Source organism: Hipposideros armiger, unplaced genomic scaffold, assembly GCF_001890085.2.
Source record: "Hipposideros armiger isolate ML-2016 unplaced genomic scaffold, ASM189008v1 scaffold_118, whole genome shotgun sequence".
In the NCBI taxonomy this organism is placed as follows: domain Eukaryota; kingdom Metazoa; phylum Chordata; class Mammalia; order Chiroptera; family Hipposideridae; genus Hipposideros; species Hipposideros armiger.
Genome location: NW_017731468.1, coordinates 3043017 through 3067695, shown reverse-complemented (window position 1 = coordinate 3067695; position 24679 = coordinate 3043017). Strand labels below are relative to the sequence as shown.

The following is a 24679-nucleotide window of genomic DNA, read 5'->3' as shown; positions in this document are numbered from 1 at the left end:
AGACAGCTGCCATACACCCTTTGTTCCTTTCTCTTCCCTTTTCCCTTCCCTGCTGGCTCGAATGCAGAGGAATGACTGGAATTTGAGCAGCCTTCATGGTCCAGACAGCACACCGGGTTGGCACGCAATCAACACAGATAGGAGTCCTAGTGATCATGGAACCCCTCTATCACCCCCGAACTACTTACTTATATCCAGAGTATGTTCATTAGAGAGACAGACCACTATCTTATTTAAAAAATGTTTATTTTGGGTTTTGTCATTCGCAGCTGAACTTAACCCCCACTGATACAAACTTTTATTGAGAATGCTGACAGCAACCATCATTCCGGTAAGAAGATTCCATTATAGAACATGTATAACTATAACTAACATGATACAACTATAATTTTTAAAAACAAATGCAGGCATTATTGTGCGTTCGAATAAAATCAACTCTCACAAGTTGTCACTTTGGGAGAAAATATATTATCCCTATATGCTGCTATCAGTCAAATTAGCGTTAAGAGTTTTCCTTTGAAACTGTGTTCAGATGATTTTCATTGACACCTTATTCTAAATTAGGTTCCTTAGTGGATGTTAATTATTTTTGCTTCTAAATATTTGATCCTCTTTTTTTGTTGTTGTTATTTGGGAAATAAATTCTCCACCATATGAATTTGGCTGACTTCCTCTGCCCACTCTCCATCCTGTACCATGTGTCATTTCCCCCTGCATTACTTAACATTGCTTCCTACCTTCCCCTAGAATGGATGCTCTACTAGGTGGGGACTATATCTTACTGTCTTGCTCATCCCCAAAGCCTAGTGCATAATTGTGCCTCGTAGATAAGAGGTGTTCAGTAGTTACTAGTCAGTCAATAACTCATTTTGAAGCAGGGTCCGGTTGGGACCCTCACAAAAGAGGCTTTGCAATGTCCCTGGTCTCACCTCTATAGCTTAACAATAGATCAAACCCCACTCCTGGGGGTTTGAGTTTGGAATGCCCCTGTCTCAGTTCCTGAGCTTAGAATGTCCCCAGTCCCACTTTCCTGCCTTAGAAAATTACCCTGAAAACTTATGATTAATACCCCCATGCTTACTGATCACAATCTCTATGGTCTAGCATTCTTTCCAGGTTTCTGTTATCACCGCTCCTAGGTTGATGAGCACATTGGAGAGCTAGGTCACCAGACAGAAGACTCCATGCAGACCTCTGGAGCACCACGTGGCCTCTGGAGAAACGCCTAGATTTTCCCTTAAGTACCCCAAGCCTGTCTGAGAATGTTAAGGCAATTTTTGAAGGTGTTAACCTGCTGCCTTCTCAGACCACCTGTGCTCTGATAATAAACGCTTATTCTATGACCCAACTCCTGTGTCAATCTATCGGCTGAGCGGCACAGGAAGCACGGGCCTCAGACTCACTTGGCCTCTGGTTTCAGTTTCCGGTGACCACGATGGGGCAGCCTCGGGGCTCCTCCGGTAAGTCTTATAAAAGTCACCTGCTCCATTTCAGCCTTTGGGCATTGGGTGGTCTTAGGGCCACATTTGGATTTTGGCATTCACCCACTGGCCGATTGTCTGGTGGTCGATGGACCATGCATATGGAGTAAGATGACGTTGCATCCTAACTTAGTGCCTGGCCAAGTTTAGTTTCGGTGATCGGATCTGAATTTGGTTTTTCTGGTTTTGTCTGTCCTTTTCAGGGCATACTTGGATCTATCTGTGTGTAAGCGTATGTTAAGTGCAGCTGTATTTGTACAAGCTCAAAAATAGGATCTCAGGTTTCAATCCCAGCTGGGAGCCAAAGTATTAGGCCACTGGCAAAACTACGGCTTATAGCCGTTTACCAAAAAGAAATTAATGTTCTAATGCAATACTGCTTGGCCGATGTGTATATTAGATTCTGGAGAGCTCTGCTGCTCAATGGTTCATTGAATTATTATACTGTTTTGCAACTGGAATTGTTCTGTTAGAGGTCTGGGAAATGGGATGAAATACCTATGTAGGATGTTTATGAATTTGTATAATTTGGAAACTAGCAAAGAGGGTAGCAAGCTGATGGTTCAGAGGCAGACTGCCTTGGCGCCAGAATCAGCAGCTGTCCCAACCTCTGATTCTAGACCAGGAGAATTTAAGGATGAGGAGGAATTCAATGTCCTGGTAACTAGAAATCAATACCCAGGACCTCCAACCAGTCCTCCACCGCCAGGGGTGCCTAATGTAGACAGGGCTGATGGAATGGCGTCCCCCTCTCGTACCCGACAAGATACTCAATTCAGAGTAGGGCCGGGGAGCCACGGGGCCACGGCAGGGTAATACCCTCGGAGTTGGCCCTGGGGGACAGCCTGCCGGATATTATTGGGCACATACTCCCTTTTCCACCTCAGATTTAATGAATTGGAGAAACCTTAACCTTTCTTATCAAGATAATCCCCCAAAGATGACTGATCTGATCTTCCCAGTGCTTTCCACCCACCGGCCCACCTGGGCAGATGTACAAGCCCTGCTCCACACGCTGCTGACCACAGCTGAGCAAAGGCTGGTGCTGGGCAGGGCCAGAGGAGAAGCTGAGAGGCTGCACCTGGAGGACCCCGAGGGGACCCCGGCGCCAGGCCAGTCAATCTCCCTTGTTGAATCAGACTGGGACCCTAATGATAGGAATGATCAGTCCAGATTAGAACATTGCCGGCGATGTCTTATGGAGGGGCTACATAAAGGGGCGCCAAAACGAAAGAGCTGAAATATGGTAGAGTCGGTTCAACAGAAACCAAATGAGGACCCCTCAGAGTTTTTAGAGGGAGTTTACCAAGCCTATAGACAATATACTGATATTGATCCCCAAGTGGCTGAGAATTCTTGCTTGATCAGTACGAGTTTTGTCTCCCAGAGTACCCCAGACATCCAGAGTAAGCTCCAAAAGTTAGATGGAGTCATGAGCATGCCACATGCCCAGCTGGTGCATATCGCCTACAAGATGTACAGTAGCCGTGAGTACCAAAAGGCTAAAGCCGCCGCCATGTGTCTGAATCAGATAAAGAGGTATGAGTCGTGGAGTGCGAAGAGGTGGCGCCTGGGTCCCCCACTAGAGAGAGACCAGCGTGCCTATTGGAAAGAGAAAGGACATTGGAAGAAGGAATGCCCTAAGCAAGGCAAACCAAAGGGTCAGAAAGCACCAGTAGCCCCGATGGCCGAAAGGATGGCTGGTTCTAAGGAAGAATGATGGGGTCTCTTCTGTTCCCCAAACAGACCTTACCCATCACCCCTAAGGAGCCTCGGAAACAGGAAAGCAGACTTTCTTTTTGATACTGGCGCTACTTGATACTGTTCTGAACGAGAAAGTTACTGGACTTTTGCGACAAACTGTTCAGGTTACTGGGGTTAGCAGCAAACCAGAATACCAACATTTTTCTGCAACCATTACAACGTGTAGTAGGAGATATACGTGTGCAATGTAAGTTTCCATATATGCCTGCTTGTCCAATACCTCTGCTGGGCGGGGATTTATTCTCAACACTGGAAGCTCAAATAACCTTTGCTCCTGAAGCGAACCAGCTCCACCTACAGGTGCTGAGTGAAAACGCATACCAGCCACAGATGCTCCTGGGAGGAGAAGACCTGACTGCGACGCTGGAGAACAGACTAGAAGATTCTGCTTTCTATGACGGGTCGATCCCTCTATCTAGGCAGATAGGAGCCCTGGAAGGGCCAAGCACAGCGAGCCAATAAACATAAGACCGAGAAAGGGGGCACCGACTCCCTGGAAAAGGCAGTACCCCCTCAAAATGGAGGCCTTGAAAGGCACCCAACCTTTAATTCAGAAATTCAAGGATTTAGGCCTTACTCAGCCCTGCCAGTCACCATGTAACACCCTCATTCTGCCGGTCCAGAAACCTAAATCTTAGGAATACCAGTTTGTTTATGATTTGTGAGCAATTAATGAAACCCATATACCTTGTTGGCTGGCATTCCCAGTACTACACTGTGCTGGATTTAAAAGGTGCCTTTTTCTGTACCTCTGGACCCGCAGTCACAAGAGTTGTTCGCCTTTGAATGGCAAGACCCTGACTCACTAGTGAGGATGCAATACTGTCGGATGGTGTTGCCACAAGGCTTTGAGAACTCCCCTACCCTCTTCGGGGAAGCCTTGGCCCACGAGTTGCAGGCCTTGCAGCTAGAAAAAGGAGCCCTTCTGCAGTATGTGGATGATTTGTTAATCACCGGTGACTCCAAACAAGATTGCCTAAACAAAACAGTAGAGACTTTAAACCACCTGGCAGAATGTGGATACAAGGTTTCCTGAGAAAGAGCCCAGATCTGTAAAAAACTGGGTCATCTTTCTAGAGTGTCTTCTCAAGCCTGGAAAGAGACGCCTCCTCAAAGACTGGAAGGATCTCATAACAGGTCTGGAAACTCCTACAACTAGGAGACAGTTATGGGGATTTTGGGGAATGGCTGGATTTTGCAGGATTTGGATTCTTGGTTTTGGCCTCATCACCAAACCCTTATACGAGGCCCTAAAAAGACAGGAAAGGCTGCCCGTTGATTGGGTTCCTGAATGTCAAATAGCCTTCCAGAAATTAAAGGAGCTCTAAGCTCTGCTCCTGCTCTTGGGCTACCTAATGTGTCTAAGCCGTTCTGCCTACACGTTCATGAGAAAAAACATCCCTGGGGATGTTAACCCAGATGATTGGGACTACTCAGCAGCCAGTAGCTCATCTCTCTAAGAGCTTGGATAATACCGTGCAGGGATGGCCCAGCTGTCTACAGGCCATAACTGCCACCTGTGAACTGGTACAAGAGGCAGAATAGTGTTCTCGTGGACAGCACATGACTATACTAGTGCCACACCAGGTATTAACACTCCTGGAACAAAAGGGCAGATTATGGTTGACAGCCAGATGGATGAGCAAATATGAAGCCATCTTGTTAGATAATCGGTACCACCAACTCCAAACTGTCTCTGTCCTAAATCCAGCAATACTGCTACCCCTCCTCCATGAACTGTTAATACATGATTGTATAGAAACTGTGGAAATAGTCTATAGTCAGCCAGATCTACAGGACTAACCCATCCAGGACCCAGATTGGACCCTTTTTGTGGATGGAAGCAGCTTCATGGACCATGGGAAATGAAAAGCAGGGTATACGGTGGTTACTCTGGACCAAACAGTAGAGGCCCAACCTTTATCGCAGGTATGTCTGCCCAGAAGGCTGAACTCATTGCACTAACTGGTGCTCTTGAACTAGCCAAGGGAAATCGAGTCAATATTTACATTGACTCCAAATATGCTTTCCTGGCATTATATGCACATGGGTTATTGGGAAAGAACTGGCCTCCTTGTGGCTGGGAAGAAAGAAGTAAAACATGCCCTCAGGAATTTTACAACTACTTGAGACTGTCTAAGAACCCACCCAAGTAGCCATAATGCATTGCCCAGGGCATCAGAAAGGTGGAGATCAACTGGCAACAGGAAACAGACCATACAACTTTGTAGTCAAGGAGGCGACCCACCTAGATACAGTTATGGCCCTGGTTCCCATAATAGTTCTCCAGAAACATCAGCTTGCCTACTCAGAAATAGACCTGCAAGAGGCATCCAAGAGGGGCTACACACAGAATAATCCAGTAGGAAAATGGAAGGTCAGCTCTGAAGGGAGGGTCTTCATCTCCTTCCTCACCTCTGCCATTGTTTCCTCAAGAAATGCCTCAGGCCATGCACTTTGGGGGAGATGCTTTACTTGATTATGTAGCTCCCTGGATCAATGGAATTTACTTGACACAAATAGCTCAAGATATTATCAGTAAATGCTCAATTTGCCAGAAAAATGACCCCAAAACACATCCAGACTGTAGAGGCCAAGGTCGTCAGTACAGAGGCCAGCTGCCCGTTGATGACTGGCAGATTGACTTCACTCAAATGCCCAGGACACGAGGAAATTACCAGGACCTGCTTGCATGCATAGATACTTTCTCAGGCTGGGTAGAAGCATTTCCCTCTCACTCGAACATAAAAGGCAGCCTAGGTAGTCAAGGCACTACTCCGGGAGATCATTCCCAGGTATGGACTCCCCTGAAGTCTGCAAATGGACCATCATTTATCTCACCCATCACTCAAATCTTGAGTAAGTACCTTAATATTACCTGGAGACTTCACATGCCATGGAGGCCCCAATCCTTAGGCAAAATAGAAAAAAATGAATCATACCCTTAAAAAGACCATAGCAACACTCCGCCAGGGAACTCAGCTACCAGGGACTCAAGCACTACCACTTGCCCTGCTGAGAGTCTGGGTGGCTCCCCAAGCAGGCTTAAATTAAGCCCATTTGAAATTGTTTTTGGGAGACCATTCCGGGCCCTAAGGGACATAGCGCCATCTGAGTTTACCCATGATTTACATGTTAGAAATTATCTTAGAGAACTTACCCAGGTAGTAGAGACCACACATAAATTTACCCTTAACAGGGAGCTGGCCCCATCAGAGGGACCCTACCATCCTTTCAAGACTGGAGACAAAATACTACTTGAAACCTCGAAACGCCAAGGACCTGCCGACCAGCTAAATGAACAGTGGACTGGAGCTTGGACAGAGCTCCTGACCACGAACTTGGCTGTCAAACTTGAGGGAATCTGACCCTGGATTCACCACACCAGAATTAAGAAGATAGAACTAGAAGATAGAAGAGAAGATACTGCAACATGGAGACTCACGTCATTAGGGCACCTCAAATACTTGTTCTCATAGCAGTCTTCCTAGGATGTGCCTCGGAGGAACTGATACCATTTGAAAGGAATGAAAATGTCTGGGTCTAGATGGCTAAACGTGCACCTATTATCTTTGATTTTTGCATTTCAGGAGGGATGTATGTAGAACAGGCCTTCATCTCCTGCTTAATAGGAGTTTGTACCCCATTAGAGACTATCAGGAATCACACAATGTTCCAATCCATTGACAAGCTTATGTCATGCTCTGACAACTATAACTGGGGTCCTGTCATCACCAGGAAGGACAGGGCTATGTTTTCCTTCAGGTCTCAGTGGTGACTCCAGCGGAGGACTGTGTTATGTTTACTGGTTGTATCCGCTCTTGTTTCGTCATTACAGCTGATGAAGACCTGAACTGTAGTTCCACCACCTCAATAACTTATACCAATGGACATGTTAAGTTGCCTGCTGGGTGGTTCCTCATCTGTGGAAGAACTGTCTATTCTTATGTGCCAGCCAATAGTTCAGGGGGGCCTTGCTCCCTCGGAAGACTTACTGTTTTTATGCCACAGAGACCCCATCTGATTGGACATTGCACAGAAATTGCTTTAGGCCCTGACTGCAATTGTGAGCGACACTTGTTTAGTTTAGCTGAATACGTAGCCTTATCTCTGTTAGTGATGCCAACCATGACTATTGCCATGAACATAGAAATCAGCAGAATGGCCTGCTCCATGGTAAAGGCCCTGAATGCCACCTCTCAGGCCATCTATGCTATTAGGGAAGAGCTAGGACAAGTTAGAGAGGCTGCTATAGATTATTTGTTGCTAAGACATAACCATAGATGTGAGGAATTCAAAGGGCTTTGCTGCTTTAACCTTACCGATAATTTCCCCCTAATTGAGGGAAAGGTTAAACAAATTCATGATCTCGTACCTAATACTAAACAGAGAGAAGGGTTTTTTGGTCTTGATCTGTCCTGACTCACCTCCTGGCTCCCCAACCTTGCCGGTTTAAGGGAAACATTTCTTATTTTTCTTTTGTTTGTAATTGTAGGGCTTACATCTTGCTGCTGTATTCAGTGTCTCTGCTTATAGACCTGCTGCTAGCCGGCTGCCGAAGGCCCGATGGACACTGGAAGCTTGAGCCTTTCTTCAATGTCACGGTGACCAATTTCACCTCAAACTAGCCCCATAGACATGGACTTTACCTTTGAAGCAGGGCCCCGTTAGGACCCTCACAAAAGAGGCCTTGCAACGTCCTTGGCCTCACCTCTCTGTGCCCTATATTTATAGCTTAACAATAGATCAACCCCCTCCCTGCGGTTTGAGCTTGGAATGTCCCGTCTCCATTTCCTGCCTTAGAAAATTACCCTGAAACTTATGATTAATACCCCCATGCTTACTGATCACAATCTTTATGGCCTAGCATTCTTTCCAGGTTACTCCTATCACTGCCCCTGGGTTGGTGACCACGTTGGAGAGCCAGATCGCCAGAGGGGAGGCTCCATGCAGGCCCCCTGGAACCTCACGTGGCCTCTGGAGGAACGCCCAGATTTCCCCTTAAATATCCCAGGCTGGTCTGAGAATGTGAAGGCAGTTTTTGGAGGTGTTAACCCGCTGCCTTCTGAGCACCGGTGCTCTGATAATGCATGCTTATTCTACGACCCAACTCCTGTGTCCATCTATTGGTTGAGTGGCGAAGGCAGCATGAGCCCCCGGACTCGTTTTGCCTCTGCTTTCAATGTCTCACCATAGATGCTGAAAAGTCTAATGCTTTTCACTGGCCCCTGGGCACCTAGAATGTGGGCACGTAACCTATGATCAACCAAAGGCACCCGGCTCAGTCTCCCAGTGGGAGCTACTGAGGAAGGGAAGCAAGAGAAATGAAGCACCCATTCCAGGGTGGGACCAGCAGCAACACCCTATTTCCAGGTACAGCAGTGATCACAGTGCCCTTTGGAAGGACTGGTAGTAATCAATATGGGAGGGGTGGTTCTGTAAGCTGGGAACTCAGGGATCTATGGGACAGTGTCCTTACTGGATTAGCATGGAGGGAGTCTGCCCATCCATCCTTCTCTTGTTTCTGCCCATGCTCCAGGTCTGCTTCTCCACTTCCCAGGGATGCTATGAGCACCCCAGTATCCTTACAATAAGTCATTTTAATGTAACTTGATCATAGAGGTTTTCCTTGATGGTTCTACATAAATAGCACCCCTAGCACTCCCTGTCATCATCACCCAAAGCTAGTGAGAAGCGCTGGAGGGCTTGTGATGTCTCTCCTGGAATTTGGGGAAACATAGCCTCCAACATACAGTTGAAAAGGTAAACACAAGAGATGGTACTGTTACCTGAGTTAGCAGGGCAGAGGGAGAGAGGGCTGAGGCCTGCATTTGGGGCTTACGTGAACAACCACAGGCAACATTCAAAGCATGTGTCAAGTGTTTCTCATGGACTAGATGTGGGCCATGAGCACAAGAGAGCTGCTGTGTACTCATGTTAGGCTGTATCCAGAAGGGCCACCTGGTATACGATGGAACCTCAGCAGAAAGATGCTGAAGATGGAAGAGCAGGGAAGAGAAAAATGCAGTGCGTCATGCACCTTGGGAATTATAATTTAATGTATTCACTGCTGGGGTCTGTTTAAGAATCCAAGACAGTTCCCATGAGAGGAAGAGTTAGACACCTGTCCGACTATGCGAAGTCATCACACTAAAGAATGAGTAAGCGCTTTCTGGCACTTTCTTTATTCCCTCTTTCCATTCCCCACAAAAGTTCAGCTCTGATTGGATTAACAAGAATAGGGGAGGAGGAGTAGAAGCAGGCAGGCAAGGGGAGAGCCATCGTCCTCCCCGCCCTCTCCCAGCCCTCATCCTGCAAGTTGTCAGCCTGCAGCCAACCTCAACAGGGCCCAGGGAAAAGGGCTCAACTTTATATCAAATCAAACCGCTCATTATATGGGACCAGACATTCTGTTTCTTGAATTGGGACGGCTGATGTCTTAAAACAATTGCAGTTTCTACTAACAATTACCTTTTATCATGTGCTGTCCAGGTTTGTACTGAGGTTTTAAAAAACAGTAGGAGGAAATACAACGTTGCTTTGATGATCATTCCCTGTAAGACCTGCTTGTTCAAATGATTGGCTTCTCTGAAATATCAGATGTTAAGCCAACAATGAGGCAGGTGATATATTCTTCCTCACCTCGGTCACCTTCCTCTGTTTATCTCAGAGATCATTGTCATTTTGCTCTGATTTCTCCCATCATATGAAAACATATTATAATAAACAAACCATTTTTAAAAAAATTAAACACTCTTACTGCATTATTAGTGACTGAAACTTGCTCTCTTTAAAATAATTACCACATAAAAGAGATCCCCAGGAAAACAATCTTAATAAAAGCAATTCTAAGAATGTTGGAATTCCCGGCAAGAGAGAGAAGACATTTTATATACAGTGCCTTTCTAGCAATGTTCAAAAAAATACTATGTAGAAAATTTCATATATGATCTAAGCATACCAGACATTCAGTATTTGTTGAATGAAAAAATCTGATAAATTGTTCTTATACAAATAGCACAGTTGGTGGCTGTGAAGCAAATACACACATCTGAGATAAGGAGGAAGTTGGTGGAGGGTGTGAAGCAAATGACTTTTACAGGAAAAAGGAAGTGGTGTAGAAAGTAGGAGTGGATGTTTGATCCTAGGAGCCAAATCAACTAATTCATGCTTAGAGAACCAATACTAATAATCACAAAAAACCAACCAGATTTTAAAATAGTTACTTTGGGTGGGTGGGTAAGTGGGGATTAATATTAAGTAAACTAACAAAGTACTATCAGAAAAAAGAAAATCTGTTTCTTCTAATTAAATTAATTCAAGTTTTTCAGAGAAAGATCAATGGCTCAATAGTTATGTAGGAAGGCCTTAAGTGATCACTATGGTGGGAAAGACTCTACATATGACTCAATCCTGTATCCATTACGTGTAGTTTTAATGATAACGATTCACAAACATTTTACCTATTTCTCCTAATCAATGGCATTTTTGGTTGTTTTACAGATATCAGTTTTACAAGTTGGAAGGGATCTTTAAGAATGTCTCAGTAATATCGAGTCCCAATTTTGCTAAGTGTAATTCTTTACCTGCTGGACAAACAAGTATTTTTTCTGTAAGTGCTTTGCTTGATTCTTTATTGAAAAGTAGGTTAGACATGATGATGATATAGTATAAATAACATATGACTTTTGTAAATATTATATACACATTTAATGTAGCTTTGCATGGTATTTTATCCTTCTCTGTTGTCTATATTTATGCATTTCTACTTTGTTGGTATAGAGCTGCTATATTCATTCTATAAGTGTTGTAATATTTAGTGGCTATTTTCTCATAACTCAGCTCAATGTCATTTTCTTAAGAAAACTTTCCCTAATCACCTAGATCAGGTTCCCTGCTACCTACACTATATTTCTAGAAATGCACTGACCATAACTGTAATGAGTGGAAATTGTAATGAGTGTCATTTCTGTTTAATCTGGTTGTGCACTGCAGTGGAAGTTCAAGGGCAGAGAGCATTCACTCTGCTATTCCCAGAATCTAGCACAGTAACTTGCACAAAGTAAGTACACCTAGCATGTTGCCTGACCCATATGAACTGCTCCATAAATGATTGCTTGCATGAATGAACTCAACAAATAATAATCGAGAACCTACTCTGTGCTTCCCTTAACTGTGCAAATTGTCCAAAAGCCATAGTTTGATTTCAGGGCCATTTTTCTTGGCCAACGTAGTATTCCTCCTCATCTGAGGTTGCCAATTTCATATTGCAGCCCCCTTAAGAATAATTCTCTTTTACTTATTCAAAAAGAATCTGTTTCACCTGTTACATGTAAAACGGAATTTACCTTCTGAATTTACATTCCTTTGATTACTTGCTACGTACCAGCTAATCAGATAATTCTAAATTATTTGAGTTGGAAGTGTCCTTAAGGACTATACAGTCCAAATTCTTTTGTAATAAAACATTGCTTCAGTAACTCACCTGAAAATTAGTTGTCTGACATTCTTTGAACACTATTAATCACCCTAAAGAAAGTCACCTCTTTTCAATGAAGCCTAATCTTTTGCTATACTTCTCAAATTCTTCATGTTATTCTGTATTCTTCCATACTATAAAGTCTCCTTTGGGTGCTGTTGTTGGGCTCTAAAGAAAGCCCTCACCTTTTGTATGATGGGCCTTACTGTATGGAAGGAAGCTCATAGGCCTCAAATAAACCGAAACATCCATGGCTCCTTCACCTGTCCGTCACTGATGTTCTTCCCAGGTGATTTGCCTTACTAGTCATTTGTATTTTATTAACTCTTTAAAAATGTGGTGTCTAAAGTAAGTACAGTATTCTCAGATGATCAATTTAGTGGTTTGAACGTGGGGTTTTGCATTATACGAGCTTCGTAGGAACCCCAGGATTCAATATTAGCTCACTGGCAATTTGTCCTAAGATCACAGGGCATGATAAAAGCACAATTTTCATTAGTTAGGCTGTGTCCAATATCACAGAAAAAATGAATAGCCCAATAATTGGTTGAGGCATAGTTATATTTTATCAGTTCATTTCTTTTCACAAATGTCATTGATAATGAACCAATCAACCATTGCTTTGGATTGATCTAAATGTCTCCTTCACCTTCTCCACCTCGACAGACTGGTGATAAAAAAACAATAGAATTGTTTACACTACCTATTTTTACGGTACTTTTTTTTTTTTTTTTAAGCTGAGCCATCCTGCTACCTATTGTCAGCTTAACGGCAGCTCAGTTCTGGCCGGGCATCGAACCACTGTTGCTCAGAGCTCAAACTCTTGAGTGAGCTCTTAACCAACTGAGCCACTCGGCCGGCCCTGCACTACATATTTTTAAACAAATGACCCACAAATTTATTGAAAAAATGTCTGCCAGGAAAATACATTCACAATACAAGAGAAATAATAGAGAGTGTAAAAGAGAGTACTGATATCTTCTACTTCAGTCTGAGTATCACTTATGGTGGAATTTATTTCAGCGAGTCCCTGGTTATGGGTGCTGAATTAGATTGTGTCCCCTGAAACATAATTTTGCCATAGACAATGAGATATATCTTGTTTCCAACAAATAATTCTCATACTCCATAATGTGTTTTAAATATGAGCCATTCTGTGTTTAACGTTTAAAATGTTACATTTTTGGAAAACACAGAAGATAATATATCAATGAGTAAGAGTTAGAAAGAATATGTAGAAAATAGGAAAATATGTCCAAGAAAACCTTATTAATGAGGTTTTATATTCATATGATCCCAATCTATTGTAAATAATATAACCTTCAATGGAATTTACATAAATCATTTTTGAGACAGTAGTATAAATACACCAAGCGTTATTGAAATATCTACCTTATTTTTTTCAATTACTCAATCAACATAATGTATTGCTTGTAGGAAATATGCCAAGTTATCAAGTTGCCAATAGTGAAAAAGACATACTGTCAGGCTTCCTTGAGGAGGTAGCATTACAGATGAAATAAGTAGATGTAGAAATCCATACTATTAAATACTGATTTACCACTACCCAGATTTTCTCCTTAATATTTGACAATTTTCAACACTTTAAATCCATAACATACATTATCCCTAGTAATTACTTTAGTTATAGAAGGTAGATGATTAAGAGGAAAATTTCACATTTTTATTCTCTAATAAGAGAGGGTCTAGTTTGGATTTCCTTTACAAAACAAATGTCTCAGAGCTCTTAATCACCTGTTTTTCTGCTTGAGTAAAGCAGCATGTAAACCTTTACTATTCCTGAAATTTTGGAGAAGATAATTGGATATACTGACACAGTAGACAGAGGAAAAATCTTTATTCCTACTCACTGCTCAAAACAGAGAACCAGCAGTCCAACTGAGATGCCGTCTTAAAAATAAGCAAAACTGCCAACTTTCACCACTTTACTGTTTACTCTGACTGCAAGGAGAGAGGAACAGGCGTGGAAGGGGCCCATTGCAGTGGCTGCTGACTCAGACTGGTTTTCCCATCGCTGCTAAAAAGGCAAGGCTGGGTTGCATAACTGAGCAAGCTTAATGGTCAGCCATGGCACTGACACAGACACTTGTCCTTAAGCACTTTTTTATGCTCCAGTGAGTAAATTGTTAATAGACAGATAACAACATCTTAATCTCTGATACTACTTCATGGAAAAGCAATGCAATCAGTCCCAAGGAAAGAGGATTTTAAAACAATAAGTGAGGTTAAAAAGTTTAAAGCCAGCTAACTGCATATCTGGCTTTGAGTTTAGCATTAACTTTCAGATAGGAATGAGTATTTGAATACAAGTTTAACCTTCTGGAAGCAAGAGCTATTAAATGGTGGATAGGCAGAATATGAAAGGTCTTTGTACACGTGTAAAATATTACAAGAGTAGATGCAATGCCAGGCTAGCCTTTGCTTTTACCACAAGGGGGACACCTTCTGTGGACAGAAATAGACTACAGGAAAGGGAAGGCTTTCTTATCCACAATTCTCCTCTCCCCTCACACCCAACCTCACTGAGAAAGCTGGTGAAAGACTATAAATGCCAGCGAATTACCATGAGATAGAATTTTAGAAATCCAAGCCCATCAAATTGTTCTTAGGATTGACTCTTGCCATCTTATGCAGGCAAATTCTCTTGAAACATGATTCTCAAGGTGTTTTATTTTTTTTGAAAGCCTGTTTAGCACGTGAAAAGAATGAACATGGTCCCTTAACTGTCAAAAGGGAAGTCTCATATGACAGTATACTTTTGAACAAAACCAACTGGTTTTTTTTTTTTAAAGTGACCAAAGGTTGGGGAGCAGGGGAAGCTGAGGGAGGAACAGAAAATCAAACATTTTTGCCCTAAGCCATTACTCTCCTCATTCATATTTTCTTTTCCTCCCACCCAAATCATCTTTACTTTTGAAGGTTACTTAAGTTCACAGGATTCTTTCTTTGTGTATTTTAGTGTTAAGTACAGTAATGTGACTTTTTTACTTGACTGAGATTTTTCAGGACTGTGCTCATGTCTTAGAATTCTTAATGTCGTCACAGAGGATCCACTCGTTGTAACATCTGAGTGAACGTTGGAGAGAGAATGTACAATGCTCTACAACTGAGCCTTCCATCTGCATGGTGGTAGGCTGCCATGCTATAGGAGACTGTGGCTCTATGACAGATGGAAGAACGTTGGGTTTGGAAGTGGAGGAATCCCACAGGATAATCATAACTATAGCAGCAATCATACGCTAATAAGAATAACTGCCATCGATTGTTTACTGTGTCAGGTATAGCATTAAATGCTTGGCAAACATCTCATGTCACTGTTGCATTTACCTCTGAAATTATTGGGATCCCTGTTTTACAGGAAGGACATGGAAGCTTAGAGAACTAAAGAAATCTGCCTAAGGTTGCACATTACTGGTAATGTATAACAGAAACAGACTTAGAAATCAGGTTTGTCTGCTCAGTTTCACCATCTGTAAAACAAAGGTATAATTTACCTCAAATTCTGCTGTGCTTACATGGGACTACATGAGCCTTGTAAACCAAAAATAAATATATATGCAAAAGTATTTGTGTTAAGGTCAACATGACATATCGACCAGGTGCAGAATGGGAACTGGACTCCTAATACGGCTGGGTACAAGGCATAAGAAAGGAGGAAGTTTTCTTCCCAAGGTCATGGTTCTGTGCTTTTTCACCAACCTAGAAGTCTCTGCTCACTTTACTGACATTCATCATTTCTCCTTTAAGATGCCCGGGGGCTTTTTCTACTCTGCTGGTAAGAGGGCTGTGGCCTACTGCTGGAAGGGGAAGTGCGGGGAAGACTCGGTTTCACTTTAGGATGAGAACACTTTGCTTGGTGAACGAGAGAGGACAGAAGGAAGTGTGAGGGCAGAAGAACAGACAGACTCAGCCCTCTCCTTTACAGCAGACGCAGTACTGAACTCTCAGGCTTTAGCTCTAAGGAGAGCCATTAAACTGCTTCCTGACAACTTTGCATGAGGTTGGTCTCCGAGCAAGGAAAGAATCAGAGCGTTTGTGGGCAGGATAGCCCCATAGGAACAATCCCCAAACCTTAGCGAATAAAACACTTTTCAAAATCCCCTAGGAGCCAGTACAGTATCTCCTTATTAAAAAGCCAGTTTTCAGATTTTACATCTCAGTGAGAACTGAGGGAACTCACCTTCGGAGGATGGTATGCTTCTTAAAACAAAACAAAACACTACTTTGTGTGTGTGTGTGTGCTAAAATACACATAACATAAATCTTACAATCTTGACCATTTTTATAGTTCAGTGGCATTAAGGATGTTTGTATTATTTGCAACCTCCAGGTCTCATGTGCAACAGCATGGATGAAACTGGAGGGCTTTATGCTAAGTGAAATAAGCCAATCACAGAAAGGTAAATATTATATGATCTCATTTATATGTGGAATCTAAAAAAAACCCCAAAAAATGAACTCATAGAAAAAGAGATCAGAGTATGGTTATCAGCTGTTGAGGGGAATTGGAGGAAGGTGGTCAAAAGGTACAAATTTCTAGTTACAAAATAAGTAAGTACTAGGTATGTAAAGTACAGCATAGTGACTGCAGATAACATTGCTGTGTGATATATATGTTAAGAGAGAAAATCCTTAAGAGCTCTCATCACAAAGAGAAAAGTTTTATTCTCTTTTGTTCTTTCCTTTCTTTTTATTGTATCTCTATGAGATGAAGGATTTCAGGTGAACCTATTGTGGGGAACATTTCACAATCAAACCATCATGCTGTATACCTTAAACGTATACTATGATATATGTCAGTTATTTCTTAATAAAACCGGGGGGGGAAAAAAAAACTGCTGACTTCAGAGACTGGGGAGAGGGGGGAAAGGGGGAGATAAAAAAGAAGAAGTGGGAGGAGGAAGAGGAGGAGGAGGAAGAAGAAGAAAGTAGAAAGAAAGTAATAGAAAGTGATTGCCAAGGGCTGGGGGAAGGAGGATATGATGATACACTTCTAACATTTTACATTGTGCCATAAAATCTGCATTAAACACACACACACACACACACACACACACACACACACACACACAAACCCCTGTTTTTTTCCTCGCCTATCAAGACACATTCATGAAAATTTTGATGACATTAAATATGTATAAGTTTTTCTTCCACTGAGAAACTGGTGAAATTGTGTGGATATTTTACTTATATCCAAGGAAAATATGCATCATTTAAACATCATCAATCATTCGGAATGTGCAATCACATATTTATGAGGGCAGATGCAATATGCTTGACTTTAAAACACGTGGCTCATTGGAAAGCATGGAGAGATGGGGTTCTTGTTCTTGTTTTAACCTTTGATTGTTGATGTGGAGTCTAAACAGAAACTTTAGTTTTTTAGAAGGTAGTAAGCACAGAATAGCTTTGTTGTGAAGTTTTTAGATCTTCATTTATTGCTTTCCTATCCCTAAATTGTTTTTCTAAATCTTTCATATATAGAATGCATAAACTATACTTCTTTTTATAAACAAATTATATTAACTTCTTCAAGACTAATTAGAACCTCCAGGTACCTAGCATTTCAATAAGTGTTGAGGAAACAAAGATGAAATATCTTTTAGGTGCTTAATGAATCTGCAGTGAATGAAAAATCCTGTGTGTATAGTGAAGGTACAAAGTTGAATGTTAACGTGGTATTATTTTGAGGTGATTGTGGGGAGTGGGAAAGCATCATGGATTCACAACTACCTGTTCAGAGAACCAGGGATGTCCAAGAATAAAACTCAAAATAGATGACGTCTGATGTCAGTTTGGCAAAGATATCGAACACACGGTATTAATAACATCAGTGAAAAGAAGCAAAAATTATAAAGCACAGTAAAACTTTATGATGACTAACATGTGGTTGGAACATATGGGCAAAGATGCTAATCATATTATAGAGAAACATATGTATTATACTAGATACAGAGTAAGAATATCTACAAATCAGAAACAATGAGGAATTGGTAAGTGATATTTTCTCACATCTGGACCTGAAAACCCTGCCATTCATTATACTTCCTACCAAATTTATATTTCTACAACATAAGAATGTGAAAATAAAAAGCCCAGTGTTAAAATATACAGTTTCTCTTTGGACACTGTAAGGCTCAAAGACAAACCAACACAAAGAGGTTCTCTCCATATAAAAAAGGATTTAATAACATCTGTGCTTCTGCTGTGCATAAAATTTAACAGTCGTGAGGGACCTTTGGTAATCATCCAATTCAAGCTCTTATTTTATGGTCAAAGAAGCTTAGTTCCAGAAAATGAAAATAAATTTACCAAGGTCACAGAACTGGGGAGTTGGAGAACTAAGCCTAGACCCCAGTTCTCCCTCCATCATAATACGGCAATCTTTCCCATATAATTTATATCCATGGACAACCAGTCAGTAGCTATGTTCTGCCTGTAATGGGGCTTTCTCCTTTATTATTTGCTTTCTCCCAACTTTTTTTTTTTTTTTTAAACACTTGATACTTTTTCCCTCTTTGCAGCTTTGAGAAACTTAAAGTCAGGCCTGCTCTACCCAAATGTGTATGCCTTCTTCCCTCTGCAGGCCTCTGCAATCACTACAATCAAATATTTGAGTCATTTGGCCCAAATTCTAACAAAAAGACCTGAGAGCTCTGACTGTCCCACTGCCTTTTGGTGACTCATCCATTTAACTTGCAATTTCCTTTCGGACCTGGACATCTTCATCCTCAATCCAATAGCTTTTTTGAAAAATGTTTTCAGTGAAAACACTAAAAATAAGATCCAGGTTTCAAAGAGGAAATACAAGCATGAGCAATTGCTTTTGAAATTAAATAAGTTATAAATATGTAAAGTCAAATGGGACCTAGAGATTATTGAGTTCCATCTTTCCTTTGGCTGATGTTCAGGAAAGTTCATGTCATTCATTCATGAATATAATTTGTGCCAGGCATTGGCAGAGCTGGGGTCAGAGCAAGTGCTTCTGTCTTCTGTCTGATGAACTTAGTTGTATTTTCTAAGAAAACTACAGAGGCAAATATAGGGGGAAAAAGAAAGGGGAACTCTTTATCATCTGACACGTTTTTATGCTTTCTCATCTATGATCTCATTTGGCCACCCACACTGCCCCAATCAGTGAAGCCTGTATTATTATTGTTCATTTACAAATGAAGAACTGAAGCTAAAACTGAAGTGAGAATTTATGTTGCTGGGAGTAAGACTGGAAGTCTGATGCTAGATTTGTCAACTTTGTATTCTGTTTACCTTTAACATAAGCACTATAATAAATAAAATGAACATAAATAAAGTAGGAAAAAGTTATACAAGTACATCAGTTGATACACAATTTTACGATTCTTCACAGACATGATTTCTTCAGTGTTCATGATAATAACAGCTGCCATTTTGAATGATGATTATCCAAGTCACAACACATAGTGGAAAAAGCGTAGGTTTTAGTGTCAGGCAGATAGACAACCAAATTCTGGCTTGTCTACTTACAATGCAGTAGTGCAATAAATGGTTGTCATAATAATAATAATAATTATTATTATTATTCTCTCTATGTCTGAAAATAAAGCATCTTCTGAGGAACAACATATCAAACATGTAGGAGACAAGAGAAGGGTCCAAGTTCAGGACAAACTCTTAAACCACATTTTTTTCCCCAATGAGTCCTCCTTAGTTTTGCATCAGATGACAATGACTAGGGCAATTTATGCAACAATGACAAGCAATATCAAGAACGAAGAGTGGGTATAAGAGCAAATCACAGATAAATCAGTGAGTAACAAAACAACATATATGAGAGACTTCTTACAAGTCTATCATTCCATTGTCTCATGCAATTTTTGACCATGAACTTTCCAGCAAGAAGGCATTCCAGTGGTTATGAAATCCAACTTCCTTCTCTTCCAGAGGAAACAGAGGTCTGGAGAAGATTAGCGACTTGCTATTTGTTTTGTAACAGAATTGGAACCTGAAGCCAGGACTTAGGATTTTGAGTGTAGTTGTTTACCTTTCAGTCTCCACACATTGAAACTGGTGCCTGTTTAAAGACATGCCTCCTTTGTTGATAGGGTTAGCCTTTGTCATAAAGAACTGTCAGTGAGTATTAAGTTGTTAGATGCCAGAAATTATTTGGTTCTTAAGTGGTATCACTTATCTTTTTTTCTTTTTCTTTCTTTTTTAAATAAAGTGGACCCATTCAGGAGCTGCATTTGAAAAGCTCGTGGGAAAACTCTTTCAGCAATTATGAGGCACAAAACCCTTACTCATTATCATTTATTTTTTCCTCACTGGCAGAAAAACACTTTGACTCTAATAAGTGCAATAATACAAAACCTAAGTCAAATTTTAGGTGCTATCTAAATTTTTAGATGTTATCTAAATGTGATGCCCATATTGTTCTAAACAAACAGATTATTTGACTAAGTACGCTTGGCATATTCACTTGTACACACTTGTAAACTGAGACAAGTTTCCAGATCCAAATGGAGGCACTCCTTGAGTTGTGTGTAGTGTTGTGTGATTATAATAAAATTTCTAAAAATATTACCCAAAAGGACTTCAAACAATCTGAAGAGAGAAAATACTGTTGTATGGCAAGTACTTCAAACAGTTGGGTTAAGATCTGGATAACGTTGCTAAAAATGCTAATAGAAGATTCTTGCTATCACCGTGTGTTGTTTTTGCCCTTTATAATCACATAAACCAGTGCTTGACTTTTGAAAATTTATTCTCAGAATAACCATGAATATTTAAAGATAAATACTTATCTAAAAGAGAAAGATTTCAATTACTCTCTCTTCTGTGTAAGCCTTCTGACGTTGAAGCTGATGAGCTTGACAGCTTCTGAGATTGGGGAATTTGGATAGCCTTACAATAAACAGGCTGCATATTTTGGAGTTAACCAACCACCAAGCCCACACATCCTTTAACATGTGAATGAGTTACGTTACAAAAAATTCTGCTTATAAGTTAGTCCGGTGGACCCTAGAATGTAAAGAACAAATAGGAATCTTAAAGTTAGCTTAACAGTTTGGGGCAAAATGAGGAAGGCATAGACCACCTGCTTGGGGCATGCGGGAGACAAAAGAAAAACATAACTCCTTAGAGTACATTTTCTTCTAGTTCTTCATCCAATGAGAATTATTTAGACTTATTCATTTTGTTATTTGATAAACATTTATGGACTACCTCCCCTGTACGTCAGACACTGTGCTAAGCCTTTCATATATATAAAGATGAGCAAGAAAAGTACAAGAAAATGCATGACTCTGAGTTGCTCAGAGTCTAATGGGGAGGCAGAAAAAATACATGTTGACAATACTAGGTACTATTATAGAGATATATGCAGGATGCAGTAGGAGCACAAAGGGCAAATACAAATCAGAATTGGATGATGGGAAGGAGAGTGTCACAGAGAGAATGGTTCTTGTATTGAGTCTTAAAGCAACAGCAGGGTTTGTTAAGTGAAAAGAGGAAAAAAAAAAGCACTGAATAAAGAAGGTAACGAACTTGTAAAAAACTGGAGATCTGAGCACTCTTGACTATTGTAGTGAATCATAAATAGTTTGGTAAAGTTGGGACAAATAACGTTTATTGGAAGATAGAGAGCAACAAGCTTGGGGCCCTAAGCAGGGCTACAATCTCAAGGATCTTTGGTAGTAAGCTAATGAATTTGGATTTTTACCCTGAAAGTTACAGAGATTTATTAAAAGGTTTTACCCATGAGTATGCCTGATCAAAATTGTGTCTTAGCAAGGTCAGTTTGGCAACAAAGTAGAGAATAGTTAGGAGTGGCCAGGCTGGTGAAAGGGCATCTTTTGGCATGCTATTGCAATAACTCATGTAATAAACTGTGAAAAGCAATGGCAATGGATATGAGAGACATACAGGAGGTATCAACTATGGGATTTGGGGGCTGATTTTTTTGTAGTGGGGAGACAGCGAGTTAAGAAAAATGTCTAAGCTGTCTTTTTAGTTTAAGGTTAATCAAAGAGTTAGATAAACCAAAAAAAAAAAAAATGACAGCAACTTGTCTGTTCCCCTTTCCCCAATTCCCCAGCACTGTTCCCATCCCCCCAATTCCCCAATAAAAAAAAAAAAGTCAGTCAGGTGGATAGTAAGAATGATGAGTACAATTTTGAACACATAAAGTTTGAGTCAGAGGATCTGCAGAAATGGGATGAATAGGTAGTTGGATGCATGGATGGGAGGGTGGAGAGTAAACATTAGTGATAGGAAACTAGAAGCCAAGATAAAAATGATGGTAAACCAGTACCTGGCTTCTCTAAACGTGTTCAAATGCTTTGCATAGATAAATTACGTATAAAAACTTTTAAAAAGCGAATGTTGAACCAATCGGCCATCTTTGAGGAACTCTGCAGATTGGAAGAGGAGCCATAAGATTGCAAATCAGCCAACATAGTTTCAATGTTTAAAGTCAGATCAACCTAACCTCATAACACTTAAGGATCCTAAACTAGCCGGACTGAAAAATGCTGTTGGCACGTGATTTCTGATCATTATCAGAATATTTTACCTAACTACACAAAAGTACTCTGGACCAAGCGGAGAAATATGGACTGATGGATAACGCAATCAGGTGGAATCCTTACTAAACAACTGGGCTTGCTCAGTAAGCTTTATTTGTGAAATAAGGAAATACAGACATATCTTAAAAGCAAAAACAAAAACAACTGTGCTCAAAGATTGCTGACTTGGGATGGATAAAAAGTGAGCAGTGTTCTCTGCACAGCACTGTCCTCGGCTTTGGCCAAATACTTTGTCAGAATATCAGATGAAGATATAAAAGCCCTTCTCACTACATTTGCATTAGACAAAAAATGAGAACAGGCCACATGGCATTTAGGATCCATCAAGAGCATACTAGATGAAATGTAACAGAGATGGGTCTCAAGGTCCTGCACCTGGAGCCCTTAAAATTACCTTCAAAGTACTTCTTGGCTGAGTTGTGGCTATCCATCCCCTCAACGCATCAACTAAATGAATAACAAGATAGACAAAGTAGTGCACATTCAAAGATGAGTTTTCGGGCATTCAAGTAAGCAGGAATTCACATGCATACCATCAGAGAACCCACTAAAGAAACTGGAGTCATAGAGAAAATTTGAGAGAAATGTAGTAACTGCTGGTCTTCAGAGACTTCAAGGGGTGTCTGTTGGAATAGGAATTATGTTCTATATGATCATAAGGACTAGATAAGAGAAGTTACCTTTCTCCGTTCATCTTTGTGATGTACTTGCCCATAGCAGAGTGGATAATAGCTGACTTTCGAGGCAGGTTTGCCCAGTTCTACAACTGAAGAGCTGTGGCGACCTTGGGCAGAGTTGCTTAGTCTCTGTCTCATTTTTGTTGGCTGAAAATGAGTATTATAATAGGGTCCAGCTCATAAGGCTACTGTCAGGATTGAATGAGTTACTATATGTCCAAGCACAGAGAAAAGTCCCTGGTACATAGAAATTGCTCTCTGTGTCAGCTTTCGTTATTATTAGTAGCTATAGGTGCGTAGAGGGTAATCACACCCCTCCTCCCTGCCAAGGGAATATTAGGTAGAAATAGAGACTTAAAGAGGTATTCTTGAAACAGCTTTTTAAATGTTATTGAACATTCCAGTCACCCAGTGTCTGGAAGTGGGTGACAGTTCCCAAGTGTTTAGGTTGCTGGCTCACCTACACAACTCCCATCAGAGTGTATGGCAAGTCAGTGGCCAGCAATAGCCCCTCCCCTAGCGCCCAGGACACCTTTTGTCTTTGGTATCTGACAAGGTTAAGTACTTCTTCCATTTCTGAGACCAGCTTCTTGCCTTCATACTTTAGTTTTCCATACATGTTTCGGGCTTCTGTGTTAATGGCAATTCAGGCTCTGCTGTTTTCTGACCTACTGCCCTTGACCCTGATCCCAAGTCTTTACTGAGGGAGAAGGAAAAGGCACCAAGAAACTTTACTTATGACTTTACTGAGATGTGGGATAGAAAACTGAAAGCAACAAAGGAACCAGGCAAAGAAAGAAAGAAACAAAAACTCATAGACCAGACAATAGTTTAGTGGTTANTTATTAATCTCTGTCAAAAGCACCTAGGTCTAAACAAGAAGGGGCAATATTGTGGGGTTTTTTAATTATTATTCAAATTTTCCTGACATTCCAACCTCTTCCTCCTTACCTCCAATCAGATATATATATATATATATATATATGAAGTATATGTATAGATGAAGTATAAAATAAATATATTTCCATTTCTATATAATATACTTTATTATGTTATCTATATATTATCTATAATATCTGCATAATATCTATATAATATATGTTCTATGTAATAATAATTTATAGCTAATGAGAATTTATATCTCTCATTTAAAAAGCTGACCCAATGTAGCTCAGGGGTGGACATGGTAGACGATTACCTTACCCAGGAGCCATTCGACACCCGCTTGTCCCTTGTCCTTTTCTGCTTTAGAAATCCCAAAGCAAAACTCTTTCTTGTTATTGTCCCTTGCAGCTGGGAATGACCGTGTGACGCAGTTCTGGTCAAGCAGGTGTAAACAGAAGTCCCCAGCTGGGACTTTAGGAAAGCTTTTATTTATCTGTGAAAAAGGAACAGGCTCAGCTTTGGCCTCTCTTGTCCCGGTGCCCCTTCCACATATTCCAAGAGAGCAAACTTGAAGCCCCAGCTGCAGCGGCCATTTGGTGACTAGGAAGAGACCACCAGGGGGACAAAGGCCCTACAAGGTAAGGACCAGAATGTCGTAAAGAATGTCAGCTCTTGCCAGCATCACTAACTTGCTATCACAACCCTGGACTACTTACCTCTGGACAGCTGGTCATATGAGAAAAATAAAACTATAAGTGATACAAAACGTGGATTCTAGATTGTGAACTGGGGACTTGAATTTAATAAAAA

General features: G+C 40.9%; 1 protein-coding gene and 1 long non-coding RNA gene across 11 annotated transcripts in view; one reads left to right on the top strand and one right to left on the bottom strand.

The window, feature by feature from the left end:
• Positions 1-24679, bottom strand: part of SLC8A1 (solute carrier family 8 member A1) — a 387692-nt gene that overhangs the window by 339507 nt on the left and 23506 nt on the right. The gene's annotated exons all lie outside the window — the stretch shown is intronic.
• LOC109385545 (uncharacterized) overlaps positions 24283-24679 on the top strand; it is a 41773-nt gene continuing 41376 nt past the window's right edge. The window contains exon 1 of the long non-coding RNA XR_002124646.1: positions 24283-24507. This is a non-coding gene — a long non-coding RNA (uncharacterized LOC109385545). The remainder of the gene's footprint in view (positions 24508-24679) is intronic.